We start from the raw sequence: 25495 nt of genomic DNA on the forward strand, positions 1-25495 counted from the left end.
CGGGAGGAAGTCCCATTGAACTCCATAAGACTTGCCTCTGTGTAGACTTGCCTTGGGTTGTGCCATTGGGCTATGATGAATAAAACACATAGAATAGCAAATGGTATGCAAACAGCAATTTACAGGTATTGTACAGTATATCTTCTTTCATCTTAGTGGTTTTTTTAAAAATGTATTGCTGAATGCTTTTTAAAGAATGTTTTATTTCCTGAGCTGCTCAGAGAATGTTGCTGTTGGCATGGGGTACTTATAAGTAATGTAAATTACCGGATTTTTTTGCTCTATAGGACTCACTTTTTCCCTCCTAAAAAGTAAGGGGAAATGTGTGTGCGTCTTATGGAGCGAATGCAGGCTGCGCAGCTATCCCAGAAGCCAGAACAGCAAGAGGGATTGCTGCTTTCACTGCGCTGCGATCCCTCTTGCTGTTCTGGCTTCTGAGATTCAGATTTTTCCCCCCTTGTTTTCCTCCTCCAAAAACTAGGTGCGTCTTGTGGTCTGGTGCATCTTATAGAGCAAAAAATATGGTAATAATGATTTTACCTTCTGGGATAGGTGTCAGAAGTTGATGTGACTGGGTACCTCCAGTGGCTCATAATCTAGGGGTCCAGTCATGCCATAACCTCTAAGCACTGCTGCTCACTTGTCCTTTGGATCAGAAGTGATGAGGAAGCAGGTGATGGTAGTGAGAAGATGGGCAGAAGCAGCTGACAGCCCTCCCTTCTCTCTATCTTACCTATTTGCTTTCTTCTTGGAGAAAGCAAGCAGCTGTAAGAAGAAATAGGAGGAGGAAGAAGGGCAAGGAGGGATAGGTAGGCCAACTGAGGGCATCTTCCCTGCAGCCTCCCACCCCTTCACCCTCAAACTAGGCACTGCAAACCCAGAGGATCTTTAATGTTTGCTGACAGCAATTCTGCACTCTTCCTTCTTTATTCGACACCTAGAAGTTTAAATGTATTGTGGACAAAACAGTTTGGACCTCCCCTCCGCCTCCCGCCACAGTTAGTCATCTGCTTAGATTTTAAAACTCTTGAGACCTAGATTAGATTTGTAGTCAAAACAAGACATAACAGCTCTGGTGGTCTTGGTGGTGGTGGTGTTTTTTAATTAGTTCTTGATTTACCTTTCACATAGGTCCAAAGGTGATTTACAACCATACCATAAAAACCATTAAAAGCAGGTGTAAAAAATACAAAAACAACAACAGCTAGATATAAGCAATATAAGCAAGCACCCAAGACAGAAGCCTGAAAAATTGCAGTTGCAACACCATTGCTATTCTACCTGTTCTATTAGTAATGGTCCAATGGCACAAACCTAGGCATGTTTATGCAGAAGCAAGTCTAATGGAGTTGAATGGGATTCCCAGCTACATGAGTAGCGTGATTTATAAACCTACCGTAAAAACAGTACAAAACAACTACTGAAGATAGGTGAAAAACAATACAAAATGAACATCTAAAGCAGAGACCCTTTCATTTAGCTGGAAAAAGCTTGTTGAAACAAAAATATCTTCAGGAGTTTCTGGAAAGTACATGCTGGTGACGGAGCAAACAAACTGAGGTTCATTGGGTGATGTTTCTTCTTTCAGGATCTCCCCATCCCAAGTCTGAAAACTGCTTTTAAAAATAGGTATTGTGTAAAACATGATTTAATGTGAAACGTTTCCTGAGGAAAGTGACATAATAAGGCCTAGTAGGAGTGCCAGTCTAATAACTACGCATCACTGAATCCTGACTCAACATTTCAGTTGGTTTCAGCAGAGCTGTGAAAGACAAGCCATGCCATGTTTCCCCCCTGTGTGAACGGCTTTTCAACCACAGTGTTGTTCTTTTGCACAAATAGGAGTCTTTTGAGCATGATGCCAGTCTCTCTGGAATGACTCGGCCACCATTTTGTCAATAAATGCTGTACCAGTGATTTTTGTTGTTGTTCTCTGAGCAGTTTGTATAAAAATACATCTAGTCATACCATGAACAATTAACTAGAGTGCCTGCAGCATGGTTGCTCAATTACTGAATAAGCTTCCAAGCAAATTTTCCTGTATATTTATTATGTGTGTATCAGATTCAGCGATGACGAGAGTCGAGCATCAGTGCCCCCTGTGACCTTCATCTTTCTGCACATGCAGCTGAGGAGAATTAAAGCTTTTGAGTCTTGGGGCCATCTGCATTTGGTAAATGGAAGTCCAGTCATCCCAAGAACATGGGTAGGCAATGACTGACAGGCTGCCCTGGCTCAGTTATCACTGTGCTGATGCTGTCTATACAAAAGGTACAGTACTGTGATAACTGAAGGATGGCAGCCATCTTAGCGTCACAGGAACTCAGCAAGCGGTGATCAGAGAAGACTGTGTTCTGTCCTGAAAACCTGGCTGTATTTTATTGATGAAAACCAAAGCCAGCAGCACATACCAAAGCTGGAAAACACACATTCACTATTTTTGCAGCTTAACATTTCACTTCAAGATGGTACCTTCAATAAAATTTGAAAGCAAAAGTTTGCTTTTTTCATGTAACTCCTTTCTGCTGTTTAGAGGTTCTCCCATAAATTATAGACATTAGAGTAAAGAGTGATAGGTGGGTTTGGTGATCTCTCCAAAATATGGAAATCAAACTTTGCTTCACAATCACCTTTTTAATGGAAGGACACTTTTAATATGACGCAGTTTGAAAACCTGAATCTGACAAATATCCGTCATTCATCCAAAGGTATAAGGAGCCTAGCAAACCATAACAGCACACCCACACAATCCAGTTAAAGCACTTGGATTCCACTGTCACAGTCATGGCTTTTGTCCAACAGATACTCGGAACTGTAGTGGTTCGTCAAAGTGCTGAGAGTTGTTAGGAGACTCCAGACTACAGTTCCCAGGATTCCTTGGCAGAAGTCATGACTGGGAAAGTGGTAACAAAGTACTTTAACTGGATTATGTGTATGTGACACAAATCTTCCACTGTGACTTTTAAACATTTTAAATTGGCATTCAGAATTGATGGGTGAGTCCCTTTCCCAAGTTGTGGAACAAAGACAAAAATATATGGTCATGGTGAACGTTTCACTAGAAAACACAAACATAATGCTATCAGTTGCACAGTCATTGTTAGACAATTTGAGCAAGAGAGAACAAGGTAATGTTTCTAAGCAATTTTTTGGAGCTATAAATTTCTTCTGACAGGATTAAGCATGGTTAGCTATTTAGGGCCTGTATCCACTAAAATTTACTGTATGTTTGCAGCTGTTTGCATTCCCATTTAATTTGCAAAGTCCACAAGACATTGACCTCAGGCAGTACCAATCTCCCATGTTTGTCCCTCTCCAGTAAATTTGAGTTTACTCTATATGGAGATAATTGGATGAGTGGGGGGGGGGGACTGGGCTCCAAAACTTGGTGCTTTGGAGTGGGTGAATCCATTGTCGCTTTCTCTTCCTCCCCTTTCTGGGCCCACTACTTCCTCTATGCTGTCATTTCTTTTCCAGCTGTGCTAATAACTATTTCCTGGGTCCTCCCTCTTTATCGCTCAGATTTCCACTAATCCAGATAACTGCACAAGCAAACCACATTAAAAAATTCTGCACTAGATATATTGGGCACCAATCTGAGAGCCAGTGTGGTGTAGTGGTTAAGAGCGGTATTCTTGTAATCTTGGGAACCGGGTTCGCTTCTCCGCTCCTCCGCATGCAGCTGCTGGGTGACCTTGGGCCAGTCACACTTCTGTGAAGTCTCTCAGCCCCACTCACCTCACAGAGTGTTTGTTGTGGGGGAGGAAGGGAAAGGAGAATGTTAGCCGCTTTGAGACTCCTTAAAGGGAGTGAAAGGCGGGATATCAAATCCAAGGCCTTTGACACTGTAAATCATAATGCCCATGATGCTTCTGAAAATTGGCTGCCCAGATATATTTGTGAACACCCTACGGCTCCTCTGTGATAATATCACAGCAACAATCGCAGATGACAATGGCTCTCAAAGTGAACCATTCACAGTAGGATCAGGTGTTAAACAGGGTTTTATTATCACCCCAACTCTATTATTTTCATTGCCATGATCCCACTGGGGTAGAAATCATATATCAAACAGATGGAAAGCTCTTCAATCTGAGCAGGCTGAAAGCAACGAGTAAGGTTACCATAACATCCGTCATACAGCTTCAGTATGCTGATGACAACGTAGTGTGTGCACACTCAGAGAATGACCTCCAAACCATCCTAAATATCTTTGCAGAAGCTTTCAAAAAGCTTGGCCTTTTATTCAACATCCAAAAAACCAAAGTGTTGTACCAACAAGCACAAAACGACCCCTCTGCAGCACCACAAATCCAACTCAATGGTGTAATGTTGGAAAGTGTCAATCACTTCTCCTACATGGGCAGTTATCTTTCCACAAGGGCTGACATTCATGCTGAAATCTAGAATCACCTGAGCTCTATGAGTGCAGCTTTCTCCCGATTAAAGTGCAGAGTGTTTGAAGACCGGGACATTTGCAGGGAAACCAAAATGCTTGTTTATAAAGCTATTGTACGACCAACCTTACTGTATGCTTATGAAACATGGACCACTTATAAATGCCATCTTCAGCTCCTTGAAAGATTCCATCAAGGGTGTCTCTGAAACATTTTACATATCACTTGGGAAGACAGGCGAACTAATGCCGTTGTACTGGAAGAAGCAAAGATCACCAGTGTCGAAGCAATGATTCTTCAACATCAACTTCATTGGACTGGTAATGTTGTTCAGATGCCTGATTATCATCTGCCAAAGCAACTACTCTATTCCGAACTTAAAAAAGAAAAGTGTAATGCTGGTGGTCAACAAAAGAGGTTTAAAGACTGTCTCAAAGCAAATCTAAAAAAATGTAGTATAAACACCGACAACAGGGAAACACTGGCCTGCGAGCGCTCCAGTTGGAGAACAGCCTTTACCAAAGGTGTCATGGACTTTGAAGACACTCAAACTCAAATCAGGACGAAAGGGAGAAACATGCTAAGAGGAAGGCATGTTTGGCAAACCCTCATCCATGATCAACTCTCACCCGGAAACTAATGTACCCACTGTGGAAGGACGTGTGGATCCAGAATTGGCCTCCACAGTCACTCACGGACTCACTGCTAAGACCGTGTTCATGGAAGACAATTTTACTCGGCTACAAATGATTGCCAAAGAAAAAGAAGAAAACTTTCTACACTAGATATATTGGGCACCATTCTGAAAAGAGTGTGCTGAGAATTTACAATTCCTTTCTTTTCCAGCATGGCAGCAAGGATGTGCCAGGTGCTTGGCCTTTTAATATACAGTACTTTATATATACAGTACTTTTCCTTTTATCCCTCACATTTCAACAGAACCAGAAAGCTGCACAAGCAAATGACAATTGCTCGACACTGTGCTTTTGCACACTTCTTAAGGGGGAATTAAAAACAAAACAAAACGTGAGCAGCTATATGTGATCATGCCCTGTCAGTACTTAACTTGCATAACAGAATCACCAAATTAGAAGGCAGGGACAAACACGAAAGAGATAACTACTGGTATAAATGGGAAAAACCAAAGTTGCTGTTCATACATGAATTTAAAAATGTGCAGGTGGGAACTATTCTGGTTAACAGCTAAATAATGCTCAGGTGGGACAAGCGCCCTGTCAAAATCAACATTAACTATGTGCAGGACTAACCTAGGTTCTACTTAACACGAGACCTGAAACCATACTTTAGAGCTAGCTTCAGATCCTAGATTATAATCAGACAACCTCAGTTTCTCCAGTAACTCTAATTCCCCTTGCTGCCAATTTAGTTGTTAGTCATGGTTAAGCCTGGTGGAGGAATCTCTGCTTCATAATAGAGGGGAAGGAGAGTCTAATTGCATGGCCTGTTCCTGATTGGGTATTTATTTTAAACAATTCTACATTCTTCAGCCTCAAATCCCAGAATGACTCACATATATAAAATCAATAAGCAAAAAAACCCAAGATGGATCCTAGCTGCAGGCTTTTCATCTGAAAGACAACACAATAGGAAAAAGATGGGGACAGGAGATTTTAAAAAACCAAGCACCCAGGCACTGCTAGTTCTTGAAGCTACAAATTTGTTATCATGACCAGATTGAAAGGGAATTGCTATTAGCTTGCAAATGCAACACAGAGCCAAAGACCAATATTATATAATTTGGTTACTACCTTCACATTCTGACCCCTTACAGAGCCACTCCATGCTAATCAAGAGCAATCCGGGTTCACATCATTTTACACCCCCCTACTTGAGTGTTGAAAATGGGTGTAGGGAAGAAGATAGAATTTGTCTTCATAATGTTAATAATGGTCAGAAATGTTGCTAGTTACCACATTAACAGTACTGGGCACTGAGAACCAGTGCACAGATGTGAGTCACACTGCCAAATTATTTGAGCTGTGTAAACTGGGGAGCTTAGCTTGATAGACGATTTCTGATGGGTGACTTCAGTGATTGCTCAGTTGGGGGAATGGAACAGCCACCAAAGCAAGAAGTGTGATTGAGCTGGGCTGCTGCTTCTCTGTGAAAACAAAACATGCACACCTTGACTTTGGGGGTGTACGTATGTGTTCTGTCCTTCAAGAGATTGGGCGGGAGGGCAGTTATAGTTGGTGCATCTTCCATGGTGCATAAAAAGCATAAAAACCAAAGTAGTGCTTGATCACATTTCCATCAGCATTTGTTACAACATCAGAAACTGCTCTCAAACTTGTATCAGGCTTTGTAAAACAGAAGCAATGCTGGAAGCAGCCCTTGAAAGTCTTGCATTGTTGCTGTCTAATGCTGCAAAATTAAGAACCGGACACTAGAGGGTGCCAGAGTGTCTTGATTTTTAGGTTTGCTGAAATTTTAAAACCGAGGTTTTATGTACAGGGAGGAATCTAAAGAATGCTTAACCACTTCAGCTTGGCTCCAGTGTTATGAAGTTATTGGTTTCAGTAGGAATGGCGAACTCCAGATGTTGTTGAACTTCAGCTTCCATCTCCCCTGACTGTTGGCCCTGTTGACTGGCACTGATGGCAACTGGATTCCCATAAGTGCTGGGGGACCCCAGGTTCCCAGTCCCTGGGCCACAGTCTTTGTACTATGCAAAACTGAGGATTTAAAAACAGAAATTAAAGCATATCCATTTTGTGCACATTTATAGTTTACTTCTTGCTCTTCACCAAACTATAGTGAAATAGAAGCCCTTTTGCCTATCTGCCAGGCTTACAAAGCTTTTTCCTTATTGTATACAGTGGTACTTCATACGCTTCAGGTTACATAGGCTACAGGTTACAGACTCTGCTAATCCAGAAATAGTGCTTCAGGTTAAGAACTTTGCTTCAGGATGAGAACAGAAATCGTGCTCCAGCGGTGCGGCAGCAACAGGAGCCCCATTAGCTAAAGTGGTGCTTCAGGTTAGGAACAGTTTCAGGTTAAGAACAGACCTCTGGAACGAATTAAGTACTTAACCCGAGGTACCACTGTACCTTGAACTGCCAGCCTCCTAGCTATCTACCAGTTTATGTACATTCTCCCTTGTCAATCACATGTCGTCCCCCCCTCAGGTTACAGGCTCAAGGAAGTCTGGAGTCTTTTAACTTCAGAAGAGACGTGTCATCTCTTACATGTGCAATGGAGTTTTAACTACAGTGGAACCTCGGGTTACGTACTGTCCTCCTTACAAATGCTTCGGGTTATGAGCTCCGCTAACCCAGAAGTAGGTGTCCCGGGTAGCGAACTTTGCCCCGGGATGCAAGTGGAAGTCGCACGGCGGCAGCGGGAGGCCCCATTAGCGAAAGCATGCCTCAGGTTAAGAACAGTTTCAGGCTAAGAACGGACCTCCAGAACTAATTAAGTCCGTAAACGGAGATACCACTGTACGTACCTTGATACTTGAGTCTCAGAGTATTTGCTAGGTTTCTAAATTAACATTATACTCCCCAATGGATAATCAAGAATGATATGTTTACAAACAGGCGAAATATCCATGGCTCTATGATATGCAACAATCCATACAAGTAGCCGAAGGAAACAAAGTCCAATCCCCCCCCCCTTCCCCTCGCCCTCCTCACAGGCCTTTTAAAGATGTGTCCCGTTTTTCTTTCTATTGGAAACGTTTGTGATTGTGCCTTACATCTTGAGTTTCTTTCTCCATTAGTATATCTAGCCATGGAATCTTACCTAGTATCTGAGCTTTTTAAAACTAGTCTTCCTGAAATCCACTATACATCTTTGCCTATACAGTACTAACTTTTAGCTTTCCCTAACTATAAGAATTCCAGTGTTGAATGGTCACTCCCCCCCCCAGGTTCTTCCTGATTTAACCTCACTGACCAAACTACTGGTTACGATCAAATGGAGGGCAGCTAATCTCCTTAGTCCTTCCTCCAGCTTCTGCAAGAGGATGTTGTTCTGCAGTGCATGCCAGGAATGTGTTCGATATTCCATGCTTAGTGTTTGTCTAACAAGCAAACATCAGGGCAGTTGAATTTCTCTGTGACTTCTAATTCTTGCTTCTCTGAAACATGTGTTGCAGGAAGACACGATCCACATCCTCTCTTTGGTGTGGTGGCCTATAGTAGTAGACGCTGACCACAATGTTGTTTGACTTTTTTGTTGAGGGGTTGCTCTATTTAGCCTTGCACAGATGCTCTCCACAGGCTAAATAGGTGTTCAGTCTCTTCAGATTTCTGTGCAGGTGAACAATACTATTTTATGTTGCATGGAGCCAGTAGCTCCCAGCAACTGAAACGACTATTCAAAAAACAATTAAAATCAGCAATAAGCTATTAAAAAATAATACACCAACCAGATTAAAACATGTCTTCATAGGCTTGCCTAAACAAAAAATGTTTTTAGCAAAAACATTATTAAAGCCAAACCAGCATTTAAGATCTGGACATCATTCCAAAGTGCAGTCAGATGTTGCTTTGGGTGAATTTGTTTGCTGGTTTCTGTTGTATCCCATGCATCACAAACATGATGGACTCAGCCAAGTCTTGATCTTGGCTGAAGTTGCACACATCTGGTACTTGTTCTATCAAAGGGGAAATACAGAAGATATGAATGTGTTTTGAGTGGGGTAAACAGTTTCTGGATTCAAAATACTGTGAACACCCAACATTACAAACCTTATTCTAAACAGAAACACAAAGCAAACTTCAAAGTCCAAAACACTCCTCTCCAGCACCTTTTATTATGCACAGTAACGAAAAGAACAAGAATCAATTTACGATTGCTGTTTATGCAGCCATACAGAGATACCATTGCATGTTTTGTCTACTTTCTTTTTTAGAAGCTGAGCACTTCCTTCCTGCTCATATCCTGTGAAGCAAATAACCCCATAAGAGTTAGCTTTTTTCCATGCTGAATTAAGACTTTTATGTGCCACAGAATAAGTTCTGAATTATCCCTCCACCCCAATACGATTGAAATGAGATATTTGCCTTCTTTTTGCTAGGATAAGTTCTGAATGATCGCTGATCCCCATCCCAATTTGATTGGAACGAGAGGTTTGCCTTCTTTTTTCTAGGAGGGATCCTGTGTTTTCTATAGCTTCACAACATACAGAAACCTCTTTCTTCTCTGGTTGTGTTTAAGCACATGTTGAAAAGTTTGATTGCTGTGGATTTTTTTTTTTAAAAAAACAGGCCCTTTAAGTAATGCTTTGTGCGCTGCTCTAGGTTTGCATTTTTGGTTGATTTTGTATAGTGAGGTCAACTCTTGAGGTATGGGTAATTTTCTACTAGGGCTTATTGTTTCTTGCTTTTTCAAACATTAATCCTGCTCCTAGTGGTCCAGCAATAAAGCTGCTAGCACATTCACAAATTTAAGCAGGGTCCAGTATGGTTTCAGATTGGATGGGGGACTGCATGTTGAGATCCCTGCATTGCAGGGGGTTAGACTAGATGACTCTCAGCAGGTCTTCCGATTTTCCTAGTTTCTTATTCCTTGCACCCAAAGGGCAGTTTGTCTTGTAAAAAGTGCATGCCTCAATAAAGCATAATCTATTTGCTATAGAATAAGGCTGCCTCTTTTTCCCACCAGTCTCTGCTTCTCTCCCTTTTAACTGTAGCTTGATCTTCAGACAGGAGCAAGTGATAATGCTTATCTCCATGTTGCAAAATTTTCACCCACTGATCTCTCTGAAGATCCAGCTGCTGTTAAATTCATTCTTTCTTTCTTTCTTTCTTTCTTTCTTTCTTTCTTTCTTTCTGTTTGCTTTTCTTTCTTTTTCCTGCTTAGCAGTCCTGTAATAGGGCCACAGTGCTGCGTTTGTTCAAGCCTTGTCACCTTTTTTAGTTAGTTTGTGGAGAGAGTGTTTATGTTTCCCGAGGAGACCCTTCTTATAGGACTTGCTGTGTGCTCCATTTGGGCCTGCATCACTGTGCTCGCCCGTCTCTTTACATTAAGGCATGTTTGCTTTGAACCCAGTGTTTGGTTGGGGCTTGTCAGTACCACTAAGGAAGTCTGTCAGTTACAATGCAGCCCACTTAGAGCATTTCTAGAAGGACAAAGGAAGGTCGGGTGGTTTCCAGTTGTCTTCTTCCCAGCGACCCTCTTGCTTCGCATCGAAGCTCAGTATTGACTGCCTTAATTAACTTTATAAGTTGACAGGAGATGCTAAATAATTAAAAAATGGGCAGAGGGGTGGAGGTGTTCAAAGATTCACAGCAGAGCAATGTTCTTTTAGCTTTTAAAAATGCACAAAACATCTGTGCAAAACCAACTGTGTTTCCCATGTAATAATAATAATAATAATAATAATAATAATAATAATAATAATAGAAAATTCAATAGGAATTTGAATGAGTCAGGGACAGAGCCTCCTTAGATTTTATAGGAACTGTGTTAACTTCATTGGGCTGTGCCTCCCTGCATTTCTGCCACAGGCCATTGCCTGTTTACAAGTCGTATAACTTGCCTGGGCCAGAGTAATCTGAAGTACTATGGCACTTCTGGTATTGACACCTGCCAAAATGTTTACAATGCAGCCACGTAGCACCTTCCTTAGGGAGCACTGATGAGCTGATTGACACTTCAGAACAAGGCAGCTCCCAGCGCTCAGATAACAGCCTGCAGTGATGCCCTGGCCTTCCCAGTGACAGGAAAGGAGTATAATAGGTCCTCATGGCACAGTACAAAATGAAATCGGTTTGGCATTCAGAGAAGAAGAAGAAGAAAGCTCAAGTAAAGCAAACTTTGAGATGAGGTAAAACTGAGTGCACATTGGGTGGAGTTTTATAATTCACAACATAACACAAAATATAAGTAGTTAATTTTTTTATAAAAAATTCTGCATTTGCATAGAAAATGTGCTGTGGACAAGCATCAGTTAGTCATCCCATTGTTTTTTTGTTTTTTTTGCATTCACTATCTAGAAAACCTGGATGTAGGGTCATATTTGCTTCTAACTGAGCAATTAAACAGTATATTGCTTGTGTGGTTTGTTTGTTGTTTTCATTTTCTCTCTCCCTTAATAAGGGGACTAGGCTTTTAAAATGAAGAGGCTAAGAGTTCAGGGAAGAAACCTGAAAGATCATCAACATCATGGGTTTCCCTAGACTTTTGCCCCTCTCTGGCATTAACTGTATTACTATACATACCCTGTCTTATGCCAGCAGATCTGAGTCCAGTTTTTATAAGAAAAACTTCAATCCCAGCAACCAAGGTCTGCTAAGTTCTTTGCTTTTAGTTCTTGGCATGGCTGACTACCATTAGTGGGATTTTTTCTTTTCTTTTCCTGGCAATCAGTAAAGAATCTTGTTTGAAACAGCCAAGTATCGCAATAGTAAACATACTCAAATCAGCAAACTAGTATTTCCCAAAGGAACATTATTCTCTCTAAATGGAGCAGAGCATAGACAGTTGCAAGCTAACCTGTGCGGGGGGGGGGGGAGTAGATTCAGGAAAACATGGTATAACAAAAGTAGGATGCTGATAATTAGACTGATCAGGGTGTGCAACCTAGAGAAAATAGCACATATTGAGTACAGCATAGCATTTCCTATACAAAACTGAAGTTCACTCTGTCAGAACATACACCGTACCTTCCTGGGTACCACAACATGTTCCTAGCATGTTCTGAATTAAAAGCATTTCCAACATTGCAATTACCACATGATTGGCACAGGAAGAGCTTCTGTGTAGCGATGGCCACATGCAATATATTCTACATTTTCTCACAGCTGCAGCTGTAATCAGTGGCTGTGCAGGAAAAAAAATCCTGGTGCTTCTACGTATGTGTCAGCCATGATGTAAGAAAACTTTGAATGTAAGAAACCACCATATAAAGATAGTCCATAACATCTCCTGTTTCTTTGCCAGTCCCCTTACACAGTATGGTCCCTTTTGCTGCCAAAGCACTGACTCGCTGAAGTCAGTGAGTGCTGCAGATAGTTCTTGATGCCAATTTTTGTTGTGAATTTCTGTATCCTTCATTTCTTAAATTTTATTTTTCCGAAGACATTAAAAATATTGTGCCAATTTATAAATGTTTTCAGGATCTTTGCTCCTTGGCCTATTTCCCAAAATAGAGGCCAACTGTTATGGTGTTTGTATTGGCCATGTGTGCTCAATTAAATCTGCTACCCGCTTGACTAACTGAAGTTGCTAAAGTTGCCCTAGTATTAAAGACTTAGACCAGGGGCTGCCAACCTTTTCAGGCCAGAGGGCGCATTTGGAAATTTAAGGAAATGTCACAATTAAAATGCATTTTGCATTTAAAAATAGGTTTAGTAAGTGCTTGTTTACATTTGCTCTGCATTTCTAGGGATGGGTCCAGGCTTTCCAAGCCCTTCTCCAAGCACTTCTTATTTTTGCCCTGATGCTTTCCCTGTGAAAACCCTCTCTATACTGCTGAATCAGAACAACAATCTGTGGAAAACCTGAACTGCAGTTTGCTCTGATTCAGCAGCAAAGAGTGGGTTTTTGTAGAATCATAGATTATTATTATTTTAGTTGGAAGGGACCCTGAGGATCATCTAGTCCAACCCCCTGCAATGCAGGAATATGCAACTGTCCCATATGGGGATCAAACCTGCAACCTTGGTGTTATCAGTACCATGCTCTAACCAACTGAGCTATCCACCAGTGCCTTTTTCCTGGGGGAAGTTTGTGGGGTATTATTATTATATACCCCGCCCATCTGGCTGGGTTTCCCCAGCCGCTCTGGGTGGCTTCCAGCAAAAGATTAAAATACAATAATTCATCAAATATTAAAAGCTTCCCTAAACAGGGCTGCCTTCAGGTGTCATCTAAAAGTCAGATAGTTGTTTATTTATTTGACATCTGATGGGAGGGCATTCCACAGGGTGGGCGCCACCACCAAGAAGGCCCTCTGCCTGGTTCCCTGTAACTTCACTTCTCACAGTGAGGGAACCGCTAGAAGGACCTCGGTGGTGGACCTCAGAGGCCAGGCTGAATGGTGGGAGTGGAGACGCTCCTTCAGGTATACTGTACTGGAGTACTCAGACAGACTGAGAAAGTGCAGTAAGTCAATGCTTGCTGGAGTCATTTAAGTTCATGATATATTCTTTATTACATAGAATCATAGAATCATAGAGTTGGAAGAGACCACAAGGGCCATCGAGTCCAACCCCCTGCCAAGCAGGAAACATATAGTGCTTTTAAAAAGCAACACATCTTAATTCCTTTCTGCCCTTTCATTTATTACATTTCTTTAATACAGTAGCTAGATTTAAAACTTGGTATAATAAAGCCCTGCAGATTCTCTATCAGTAACCTTAAAATCAAGCCTAGATGTTTTTAGCAACTGCTTAGCAACCACATATCGGAACAGATACATTTTCCAGAATGGTTTTTCTTACAGGGGCTGAAGAACAAGCTGGAGCAAGCTGGATTTTGCTACTTACTCTGGGCCTCTACAAACGGCTGTTCCCATGCACGTGAATCAAGACAGGTCTGGGTTTTGGCACTGGATTTTGGCAAAGGGTAATGCTTTCACAATCTATGCCATTATGGTTCCTGGAACATGGGTCTTTGTTCTCTAAACTACATGCCATTATAAAAGTAGTTCTTTCTCAGTGCTGATTTGGAGAAGGCAATTCAGGGAAGGCAACATAGCAAAAACCCAGAGGCAACATGGGGCTGCGGCTGCCTCTCTCAAAGCCTCACCTTTTCCCGTATTTGCTTGTTACAAGGAATCCCTGGCCAGCATCCTTTTGTATGTGTACCACCCCATTATTGGTATGTGTGTAATTAGGCTTAGGGACTATTCCCGTCACTCCAGTGCAGTCTTTCCTTTTTCCATGGTAACTCTCTATAAGGGAGAGGACTCAATGGCTGTGTAAAAGTTTGGTTAGGAATGGAAAGGAGGGCAGGCCCCAGCCAGGGAGTCTATGCAATAATTTGCAGCCAGCTGTTGCTGGGCTGAAGCCCTGGAGGTCAGGCAACCCAAAATATATCCTCCCATCAGCTGCTACCATGTTTGCGGTGCTGCATCTTTCTTTGCACCTCTCCTCTGTACAGAACAGAACAGGAGGTGGGTGTCCAGTTCTGGTATCCAATAAAATGTGGACATGTTTTGGGGAACATGTTCAGTGCATGAGAGGCTGAGAATGTGCAAACAGAAATTGAGCAATAAGAATAAACAGACTCTCGTGCATTTTTATTTTGGAGGCAACATTTACTGAGAACTTTCATGGGCACCACAGGAAGTGCTGGTGGGCTCACTGAACAACTGTAGTGGTGGCTGATGTAGGTATAACTTTTAACTAATGGGCAGCATGCCACACAATGTGGTCCTGTATTCCTGCTCTGAACTGCTGGCCCAAAGGAGGGCTTTTGGGAGTGGTTGGGTGCAGGGATACCAAAGAAGGATGTCAAAAACATCAGAATGGCCAGTTCTAGTGCTTTATTAAAGATGGGTGTAGACTTACAGCAAAGCCTGCTAGGTCTCCTAGACTTTACAAACGCAGGATGAACACTGCACTGAAGAGATGGCTTGTCTGCACCTAAGCAAAAGTGCACATATTCTTTATACGCAGAGCATCATAGGTCACTTTATCTAGGACTTCACATCACCTCACTTGACTAGATGGGGGCATAGGTGGCAAATACCAAAGTCTTACAGATAGTTACCTTTTCTGAGCTCAGAGCTCAGCACCCTCAGGCACACAAATAAGGGTAACATCGGAGCCAGCTAATAACTGCTTATCAAAGCAAGTGAATATAAACATATATGAGCTCATTGCTGAAGCAACTACCAATTAATTGTGGTAATCTTTGACTACCAAGATGGTACTAGCAGAGCTTCCAGAACAGTTCACCTTTTGTTGAACACAATCCCCCTCTCACAAAAAAAATTAGATGTAGAGGCCATTTTGTGTATGCCATACCCCAAGAGCAGTCATTTTGTGGTGGGCACTCATAACAGTTTATCAAAATTCAAAAGTGGCCACTCACCCATGAAGGTTGGCAAGCCCTGGTCTAATTTTCCAACCAGATAATTACCGACTCCTCATTTAGGTCCACAGCTAAGAGTAGACAGTACTTTCTCATACACTATTACCCTGTTCCTACTCTTGAAAGTAAGGTTTGCTCCAGATTTTCCCCATTATTTTAGTTTTTTGTTAGATACAGTGGTGCTTCAGTTTAAGAACAGCCCTGTTTACGAACTATTTGGTTTAAGAACTCTGTAAAACCAGAAGTAGTGTCCCGGTTTGCGAACTTTACCTCGGTCTAAGAACAGAAGCCAAACGGTGGAAGGGCACCAGCAGCGGGAGGCCTCATTAGGGAAAGTGTGCCTCGGTTTAAGAACGGTTTCGGTTTAAGAATGGACTTCCGGAACGGATTACGTTCATAAACCGAGGTACCACTGTATATGGAAATAATGTCTTGTATCCAACTAATATACACCCAGAGCAGACCCACAGAAATAAAGAGACCTTGGTCATGCCCATTAATTGTTGTAGTTCTCTTCTGAGTATGACTAATATTGGTTATAACCCAAATACAATTATGAATGTATTTTCATAATGATTAAATATACATTATATCGATAAATCTCAAATAGTATACTAAAACACCTGTCCTTTAAATAAAAATGTTTGAAAAGGCCTTATCACTCTTTGGTTTCCCAGAACAAATTATTTCAGCATTGCCTGCTCCTAGGGGAAATATCTTCCCTGGAGGCATAAAAATTGCAAACAAACTCATTCCCAGCACAGAGTCTTCATTTCAGCCAGTTCTTTTAAAAGCTTCACATTCCTCATGGAATAGAAGACTACAGTACATGAACGCTATTTCCATATATTTTGTGCATTTGGCCTTCAGATTCGCCTTCCATTGCATATGTTGGGGCAATATCCAAGTGGAATGGGGAAATATCTACTTGAACTGCAATCCTATGCACACATACCTGGAAGTAAAACCTACTGAACTCAATAGTACTTACTTCTGAGGAGGCATGTATGGGATTGTACTGGTAGAAAGGGGTACTATTGAAAAAGTCTATATATATAAAAATTGGCCTGAGCCGTTAAAGCTGGGTTTCATCCTTTTAGGTACGGTTGCTTTACATCCTACCTGACTCAGTGTCACTGCCATGGGCCAGGAGTCAGTTTCACCTGCTGAACAGTAGCCTGAAGGGGGAGAAGGGGGAGTGACTCCACCTGCAGTTGATCAGCCTTCAAGGACACAGAGAAAGCACTGATAACCTGCTGGCTTCAGCCTTCTTGAGCAGAGCTTCCAGCAGCAGTCAGATGCGGGTAACAACACTGGAAGTTCCTGAACCTAGGACTGGACCTGACTTCTGCCTCCAGGCAAGTACAGTTGAACCTCCACATATATATCCCTCCGGTTATGTAAACTTTGGGATATGTAAGAGGTAAACCGGGAAGTATATTTATGGGTTTTTGCTGCACGCACATGTGCAGAAGTGCTCTGCTGCCATGCGTGCATGCACAGAAGCTGTCCCTCTGGTTGTGGAAACCTTGGGATCTGACCGGAGATCCAGAACGGATCCCGTCCACAACTGGAGGTACCACTGTACACCTCAGAGATTCTTCTGGTTGGCTGGCTTCCCACTCCACTGAGCTCTGCACATTGTTGCTCAGTAATGAGATTATGACAGGAGCTGGAGTCAGGAGCAGGTCAACAATAAAACACACAGTATCAGTGAAGTTAACTCTTCATTCAAAGAAACCAAGACACCTCATGCCAAGTGATTAGAGCAATTTTTCCCAGTAGGTCTTGCCCCAGCGGAGCAGTTGCCAGGACTGAAGGTTCCGTCCTTCCCACCACTCTCCATGACTGCTCCCCTGGATCCTTCCCCAGCAACCTGAGGTTTCTTCGTCTTGTCCTTCTTTGCTCTGCACTCTTCATTCCTTGTCTGGTTCTGAGAGATCGGGGGGGGGGAGGAGCTGGTCCCTGCAGGAGGGGGAGACTCCCTGGCATCTTCAGCAGCCTGCCTGATCTCTGCCTCTTGATCTGCTTTTCTTTCCAGCCTCCACTCCTCTCTGCCTCGGATTCTGGACTGTTCTCTGGCACAGCCACTTCCTGCTCACTAAAACCCTGTTACCTCTTCAGTTTCTGACACCTCCTCCTCCCAGTCTTCTCCCGCTTCTCCCTCTGACCACTCATCACCATCCTACCACCAATCCCGTGTCTCTGAGTGTTCCTCACCACCTTACATGCCTTACTTTTTCCCTCTCAGGAGAAGAGGGGTGTGTGACATCAGTAAGCCTACTCTATAAATTTAGAACTCTGTGGTCATTAACCCCTTCACATACTAACTCGCATTGTTAGGTTTGATAGCAAATCTCCCACACATATCCCCTTATGGTCCCCGCAAGCACCCTTCTTGTGCTTCTACACTAAGTGGAAGATGGAGAGTGCACACACAACAGGTGGGGTGTAACTATGCTCTAGGACAGTAATGTGAACACCCCCTTAAAGAATGATCTGAGAGTAAAAGGGTAAGAAAGAGAGCAGGTTTCCCAAAGAAAATGGGACCTGGTTGGGTTTGAAAGCAGAATATATGAGAGAGTGGGGGTTTGGTTTTGCAAGAGAGAGAGAGAAGGGGGAAGGGCTAATAACTTTCCATATGTCTACAAGGAGGTGGTTTTTTGTGTGGTTGAGATGAGGGCACCTGTTCAGCAACAGAAAGTGACAGAGGAGGAGGTGAGGCAGGGAGGAACAGTCACATGTAAAGGAAATCAGGTCTCTTTGGGGACCCCAAAAGCAAAAATGAACCATTTTATGACTAAGATAGGGCTTTAATGATTAAAAGGAGAACAAATACTAAGAATCCCATTTTCCTGTCTTATCAAAGCTAGGATTAAGAGATTACAGTCTTAGTTAAAGGTTTTGTCTCTTCCTGAGCTAACAAAAGGAAGGTAAAAATTAACAGCCAATGCAACCATGTTGGTTACTTCTCAGTTGGAGACTTACCGTATTTTTTGCTCTATAAGACTCACTTTTTCCCCTCCTAAAAAGTAAGGGGAAATGTGTGTGCGTCTTATGGAGCGAATGCCGGCTGCGTAGCTATCACAGAAGCCAGAACATAGAATCATAGAGTTGGAATAGACCACAAGGGCCATCGAGTCCAACCCCCCTGCCAAGCAGGAAACACCATCAGAGCACTCCTTTCACAGCACAGCGATCCCTCTTGCTGTTCTGGCCTCTGAGATTCAGAATATTTTTTTCTTGTTTTCCTCCTCCAAAAACTAGGTGCGTCTTGTGGTCTGGTGCATCTTATAGAGCGAAAAATACGGTAATTTTCTCCCCCTCCCTCCAAGTAATTCCAAAAGGAAGCAAACAAAGCAAAAGAATTAGGCTGGAAACAAACAGTGGGCATGCCACAGGAGTGTTTCCTTACCATGTGGGCAACAGTTAGTGTCCTGCCTGGGTTTTGGTTACGCCTCATGCTTTTCCTAACCCTGCCTGTGGCTGCAATTTCAGCTGCCATTATCTGCACAGGCTATCTGTAGTAAGTTGATCTCATATGACACAACAGATACAGCCCTCCTGGATAAAGGTTCAGCATTCACCCAGGGATGAAAAGACTCTCTTGCTAAACAGCCAAGGGCCAGGAGTTGCAACATAAGTCTTATCATGCCCAAGGTCCACACAGTTATTAACCTACATAGAAACTGTCTTCAGCTACATTCCAAACCACAGCACTGGTCTTTACTTCTTTTACATTTGTAATTCTATATAACTTTATATATGGCATCAGCCCTGCCATTGGAGCCCTTTTCAGTAGGATAAAAGTGTCTAACAACAACAACAACAAGAGTCGAGCCCGCTGAATTAGGCCAATGGCCTGCCTAGCCTAGCATCCTGTTCTCACAGTGGCTGACCAGATACCTATAGGAAGCCTGCAAGCTGGACTTCACCAAAAGGTGAAAAGGGCAATTATTCATTGACCAGGTAAATAAAGACAGACAAACTGCCCTGTTTTCCCTGGCCAGATAGAGTATGCAACTAGAAACAGATTAAAAGATGATACAGCTAGATGTCATATTATTATTTTTTAACTGTCTCATGTGACTTTTTAAAGGAACAAACAGTCAACATGAAAAGTATAATTTCTCTTTTTTGGGGGGTGGGGGGGGGAGAGAAAGCCAGGTGAGAAGAAGGAACAAATGCAGCTGCCTTCTACTGAGTCAGAGCACTGGTTTTCAGTACTATGTGCCCTGTCTTCCACAGAGCCCCTTTCCTTTGTTCTCCTTACACCTCGCCTGGCTATTAATTTTAACACTTGGTGGATCCAGGGGTTCAGGAAGCTAGCCTGTCTTGATTAGATTTTAACACTTGCTTGATCCAGGGATTAGAGGGGTCTGGCACCTAGTCTGACAAACACATGCACCAAATTTATAATGAAACATTTATCCCCTCCCACAGACATTGCCAACTAGGTTCAGTCAGGTTTTGCAACAATAGCAAACCCTGCAAAGCCAGTTTGCTAGCAATGCAAATGAGGTATGTACAATTGACAAGCAGCAATCTTTTTAAAACAGCCTTCAGCTCTCTAGGAAAAGCAAACAATCATCTGTTTCCACCTTGGAATTAAAGACCAAGCATCAAGTTTACTGATGAGAAGCAGGAAATCATTTCCCTCTGTAGCAAAGGGGAGCTTATGGCAAAGGAACATCCTAGGTCCAGTTTCCATACAGGTAGCATTTGAGCTATGTTGCCCTGTTGCAGTAAAAATAATATTATGGCACCTTAAAGACTAACCATTTTGTATGGCAGAAAGTCTCGTGGGTGCTATCCAGAGCACCTGATGAATGGACTACAGTCCACAGAAGCTATGCCAGTGTAATTTTTTATCCTATAAGGTGCTTAAGACTCTTTGTTGCTTCTTGCCCCAATTTCCAGATACTACTGTTTGTACCATGCTTTCTCTCCAAGGCTATGCTACTCACCTTCAGACATCATCGTAGTAAGTATATCTTAAGCAAGAGCTTATAAAACATTCTCTCCATTGTTGCTTACTAGGCAACCTTTCCACACCTGATTTTGTCAGGAGGCAATATCATGTTTGGCACTTTTTCATACCTTCAGGGTTCACTTTAGCTAATGCTACGGTATTCCCAACTTTAATTACTATATACTGGAAAATACACATATGCATCAAACTGAAAGTACACTTGAGCTGCTTCTGGAAATCTAGCAGAATCAAGTAGAGGTTTAGCACTCATCTCTGTGTTAATTGCTTCTGGGGGGGGGAACCATTTTCAGCCCCATTAACCTAGAAAAACTGTGGGACAAAATTTGGGGTGGTATCCTGGCATACTGTGTTTTCCCACCATTTCCATTGGCAACTCATGGGGGAACAGAAGCACACATGCGCATAAAGGGTGTGTAGTGGTTGGTGACATGTCCAATGACATCCTCTGCTGTGTCACACACCAGCCAGTGACGTGGATGGAACTTAGCATGACATGGGAGTACATCAATTTTAAAAAGCCACAATTCCACAACACATCAGGTAAAGCAGTGTAAAAGGAACACTGGAAATCAGGGCAGAAGCACCAACATTGTAATCAGAAAAACTAATGCGATAACCCCCACATTGGAATGCATCCTATGTCAAAACAAAACTTATGTCTGGCTTCATTATTACAGAGGGAAACGTAACAGGAAAGGCTTGAATAATGGAAAAACAAGTAATCCCAAAAGACATCAGTTATACACTGATCATAGGTAATTCCCAGTTCTATGCAGGTGCAGAACCTTTGAAGTCTTATATGATCCCCACTGTAATCTCAAAGGGGGAAAGCTGGCTATCGATGGCACTTGGAACATAATGTATAAGGTATTAGGCTTGTGTTGATCTGTTCCAGCTTTGTTTCAGACTCATGAATTTGCTGCCAAGGAGTGTGGTGGAGTCTCCTTCTTTGGAGGTCTTTAAGCAGAGGCTTGACAACCATATGTCAGGAGTGCTCTGATGGTGTTTCCTGCTTGGCATGGGGTTGGACTCGATGGCCCTTGTGGTCTATTCCAACTCTATGATTCTATGATTCTATGATTCAGTTTTGGCACCACAACAGCCTTGGTCAACCTGATTGATGACCTCTCTTGGGAGACAGATGGTAGAAATGAAACCACCTTGGTTCCTTTAGACCTCTCAATGGCTTTGGGCACTATTGACCATGGTGTTCTTCTAGAGTGACTGGGGGAAGCGGGAGGTGGTTCTGCTCCTACCTGCATGGTTGCTACCAGAAATTAGCACGGGGAGATTGTTGCTTGGCTCCATGGCTTTTTCTGCAGGGATGAGAAATATCCATTTCCATTAGATAAATAAAAAGTATATTGCATTCTTGTGCCAGAAAATATCTCAGTGTGTGTACCGTGATCACAGCCTCTGAGATACCCCCCCACACACACATGAACTCTATAACCAGGTTGTTGAAATTCAAATGCGACTTCAGCAAGAGGCAATCAGTAAAAAAAATAAGCAAATATGCTTGAGGGACAGCTCAGTTGGAAAGGGCCACAGGAAACAAAATAGCTAGGCAGAGCTGAAGCGAGGAGCAAATTGAAGTCATGGTGTGCTGTTAGAGGACACCCACTGAAACATCACAGACTGGATACCCATAGTCCCACGTCCCACCTGAAAACCTACACTAATGAGCTTCCACACTAGCAGTGGCGGCAGATGTGTGTTATTTTTTACTTTTGTAAACCACTTTGTTTTCTAAACTTAAGCCCTTTGTGAATGTTATGAAATAAATAAATACTTGGCATACACCCTACCCTTAAAGCACATTCCCTCCCTCCCTCTAGAGAATCCTGGGAACTGTTTGTTGTTGTTGTTGTTGTTGTTAAGACTGCGGAGGGTTTAGCTCTGTGTGGAAGGTTAACTACAGTTCCGTGGGGGATTGTAGGGGAGAGAAGGATGATGAGCTTTGAATGTGCTATGAATGATAGTCCGGCGTGTGGATTTTCCGTGGTAAGAGCAAATGCGGAATAAATGTTTTTTTAAAAAAGTAGTAAAGGCTGGCATTTTAATGAAGGTGTTGTTGTTGTTGTTGTTGACTCTACAATAACCGCAGCAACCTTGCTTGCATGAGCAGCACACAGCTTTCTGAAAACGATTTCCATCTGCAATGGTGCGATTTATTGTAGCTCTTTTCGGCCATCGTTACTGCTCCAACCTTGACTTTCCAGGAAGAGCTGTGAGTAATGCTCGTTCCCGCACCGCGCGCGCACACCCCTCCCCTCCGGCGGCGAGAAGACGGCAGGGCTCAGGTCCTCGCGAAAGGTTAGCAAGCGCAGGATTGATCCCCACTCTGAAAACCAGCAAAGGACTCGAGGCAAGCAGGGAGACACGACAAAGTTAGTGGCACGCATGAAACCTGATCTATTCATCTCACAACCAAATCAATACTTGATGGGAATTCCAGGATATCACATCCAAACCCCGCCAAGCGCAGTACACTTTCGGTAAAGCCCTCTCTCCCCGCCTCCTCCGCCCACCTTCCACTTTCCAGCAGTGACGTCTCGGCGTACACGCAGCACCGAGGGCTGCGAGGCTCCGCCCGGCCTCTTCCTCTTCTGGCTCACTGCAGCTGCCGGGTCCTAGGGAGCATTGTCTTCTGCGCTTGGCATCAGCAAGGGCACAGGCCGGCTCTGCAACGCCCTGGCGGGAGAACAAACGGACCATCCGCCTGCAAGCGGTGCAGCCGCGCTGGAGAGAGCGGGCCAAACCCAAACGCAGAGGCGAGAAAACAAAACGAAAAGGACGCGCGTTTCTGCACGTGTCGCGCAGCTGAGTCGAAGTCTATGGAACATAGGTGGAAAAAAGGAGGAAGAGAGGAGACTAGCTCCCGTTTGCTGTCCTAGAAAAGATGTGGATTACTCAGGTTTAGCATCTCCGCCTATGGATGACCAGACCAGGGCTTTCTGCAGAGCGGCCTTCGTCAAGCTGGCGCCCTTCAGATGATGTTGAACTTAAGCTCCTATTAGTATCAGCCAACGTGGCATGTGGCCTGGAACAATTTGACTTGGGGTCGATTAAATGTCCGAAGGGCACCAGAATTTGGGAGGCCGATTTCGACAGAGCTGTAGGATTCCTAAGCTTGGCCCAAGGCCTGAGGTGGGAGAACAGGGTGGAGGTGTATACTTCTAAATCCTAGTACTGCATTCTGCACACCTTATACCACAAGCATTTCTGTCTTCCTTTTCTGCCTGGTAAAATGCTCTTGCACTACACAAACTCACACACCCCTTTTGCATCTGTTGAGCTTCTGCCAGTGCCAGTAGGTGTCATTTGCAGGAAAAAGGAGGAAATCTTACAGAACACTGCTAAACAATTCCCCTGCTGCTCAATTTTGCCCTTCCCTTGTCTAGAAGATCTACCCTGTCCAAACATCTCTCTATGTGTTCTTACTTTACAGTGAAGATGTTAGACAACACCTGAAGAAGAGTCTTCCCTGCTGTTTGATGATGAGCTGGGAACCAGGGACCAAATTCAACCTTGTAGCTCAAATGCAAAATGTCCCCTGCTCTGGGTCCATACAGTTGGCTTCTTGTTGTTGTTTGACATAGAGATGGGAGCTGGCAATTTTTAGTTCTCATCAACTCTGCTGCCATAATGTTTTATGGCAAGAGTGAGTCAATCCTTGCCTCCCCCTTTGTCTGTGGCTTATTTCCCCCTGCTGACCAACTCATTATCTCTTGAGACCCACTGCAGGACAGAAAAGCAGAACACAAATAGCAATAATCTATAAATACACAAAAACATTGACTGATTTGTGCAATCCATGCTATTCTGCCATTCGGTTACATATTTGGTTGTATATGTGCCAGCTAAACTGGGTTTAGTTCAGGGTATCCAGTATAAGATTTATCACTTCAGAAAGGATGCCATGGTATGTATTATTCCATAAATTTTCTATAGTATTCACTGATGCTTGAACTTCCTACCTGGGAATGTTAATCTTCATTTTCCATTTTGCTTTTGAGTGCCTTCTTCAGGCAGTGATAGATGAATGCATATTTGCACATACTATCTCTTATCTCATTATAACTTCAGATTGTTTTATCTAATCTCTTTGGGAACTTTCAGCTTTAAGCAATCCTAACCCCATTTAACTCGGAGTGAGCCCCATTGAAGTCAGTAGGACTTACTTCTGAGTAGAAATGGTTAGGAACATGCTGTTAGCCAGTTATTTTGCTGCTTAAAATCTCTTATCCTTCATATTTGTTGAAGGTCTCCATCTGCGAAGATGCCCCCCCCCACTTGTATTTCAGGTCACATTTTTACATTACTGCACACACTGGATGCATGTGGATTGTGGCTAATGCTATGTGTACTTGGCTTCAAACACCACTGGAGCTGGAGTAAATGGTAATATATACACAGCCTCCGTTTATAGGATGAGAAAATCACTAGAAGTTCATTCTGAGTCAGTTAACCTCTAGGGTTGTTTATTCTATATCAGCTTTCTAGTTTTTTTTTGTCACTCAAATAATGACTGATTGTAGAAAAATTCTATTAACTACACTGGGTCTGGCATCATTAGATAATTTCTCAAGATATACAGTACACTGATAAGAATATTTACAAATGGCTCCTCTTTAACCCATCTGTTTAAGAAAGTGGTCTTGTGTAACAATTGCACAAACATGCTCACTATTTAAAATGTGCAAGCTGTTAGTAATAAAGGCAGAAGAGCTGCTAGGTTATGACTCAGCCAAGGGGGCATGGGGCCTCTGCTCTGCTGGGTGTTAGTGGGCAGAGGTTTAGCTTTTCAACTTTGAATGAGGTAGGTTAGGGGGAGGTCCTAGGAGCAGAATGACAGGCTTGAACATAGAAGATACCCCCCTTTTTTTTGCTGTCCTTTGAATCGAGTGCTGCTCCTTTGGTGGAAGCCAGACCTTCATAGGATGTGAATGCTCTGCAATCCCTCCATTAGCAGCATAGCTAGCGGCTTGGGCGCTCAGGGTGGTGCAGGCGCCGTTGCTTTTTCAAGCAGTGCAGAGTCCGCCCACCACATCTCCCTCAACTGCAGAGCGGCTGAGGGGGAGGCCTGCCC

At 43.0% G+C, this 25495-nt stretch overlaps 2 long non-coding RNA genes across 2 annotated transcripts in view; both read left to right on the plus strand.

Moving 5' to 3' along the window:
- Positions 1 to 16736, plus strand: part of LOC309534981 — a 131822-nt gene extending 115086 nt beyond the window's left edge. The window contains exons 5-8 of the long non-coding RNA XR_014220948.1: positions 2065 to 2173; positions 7550 to 7707; positions 13816 to 13981; positions 16511 to 16736. This is a non-coding gene — a long non-coding RNA (uncharacterized lncRNA). The remainder of the gene's footprint in view (positions 1 to 2064; positions 2174 to 7549; positions 7708 to 13815; positions 13982 to 16510) is intronic.
- A 4751-nt stretch (positions 16737 to 21487) lies between these two features.
- Positions 21488 to 24363, plus strand: LOC309534985. Its single transcript, XR_014220958.1, has 2 exons — positions 21488 to 23553; positions 23855 to 24363. It is a non-coding gene; the product is annotated as an uncharacterized lncRNA (long non-coding RNA).
- The last annotated feature ends 1132 nt before the right edge of the window (positions 24364 to 25495 follow it).

The sequence above is a fragment of the Podarcis vaucheri genome, assembly GCF_965113315.1.
Source record: "Podarcis vaucheri genome assembly, chromosome: 6".
NCBI classification, from domain to species: Eukaryota; Metazoa; Chordata; class Lepidosauria; order Squamata; family Lacertidae; genus Podarcis; species Podarcis vaucheri.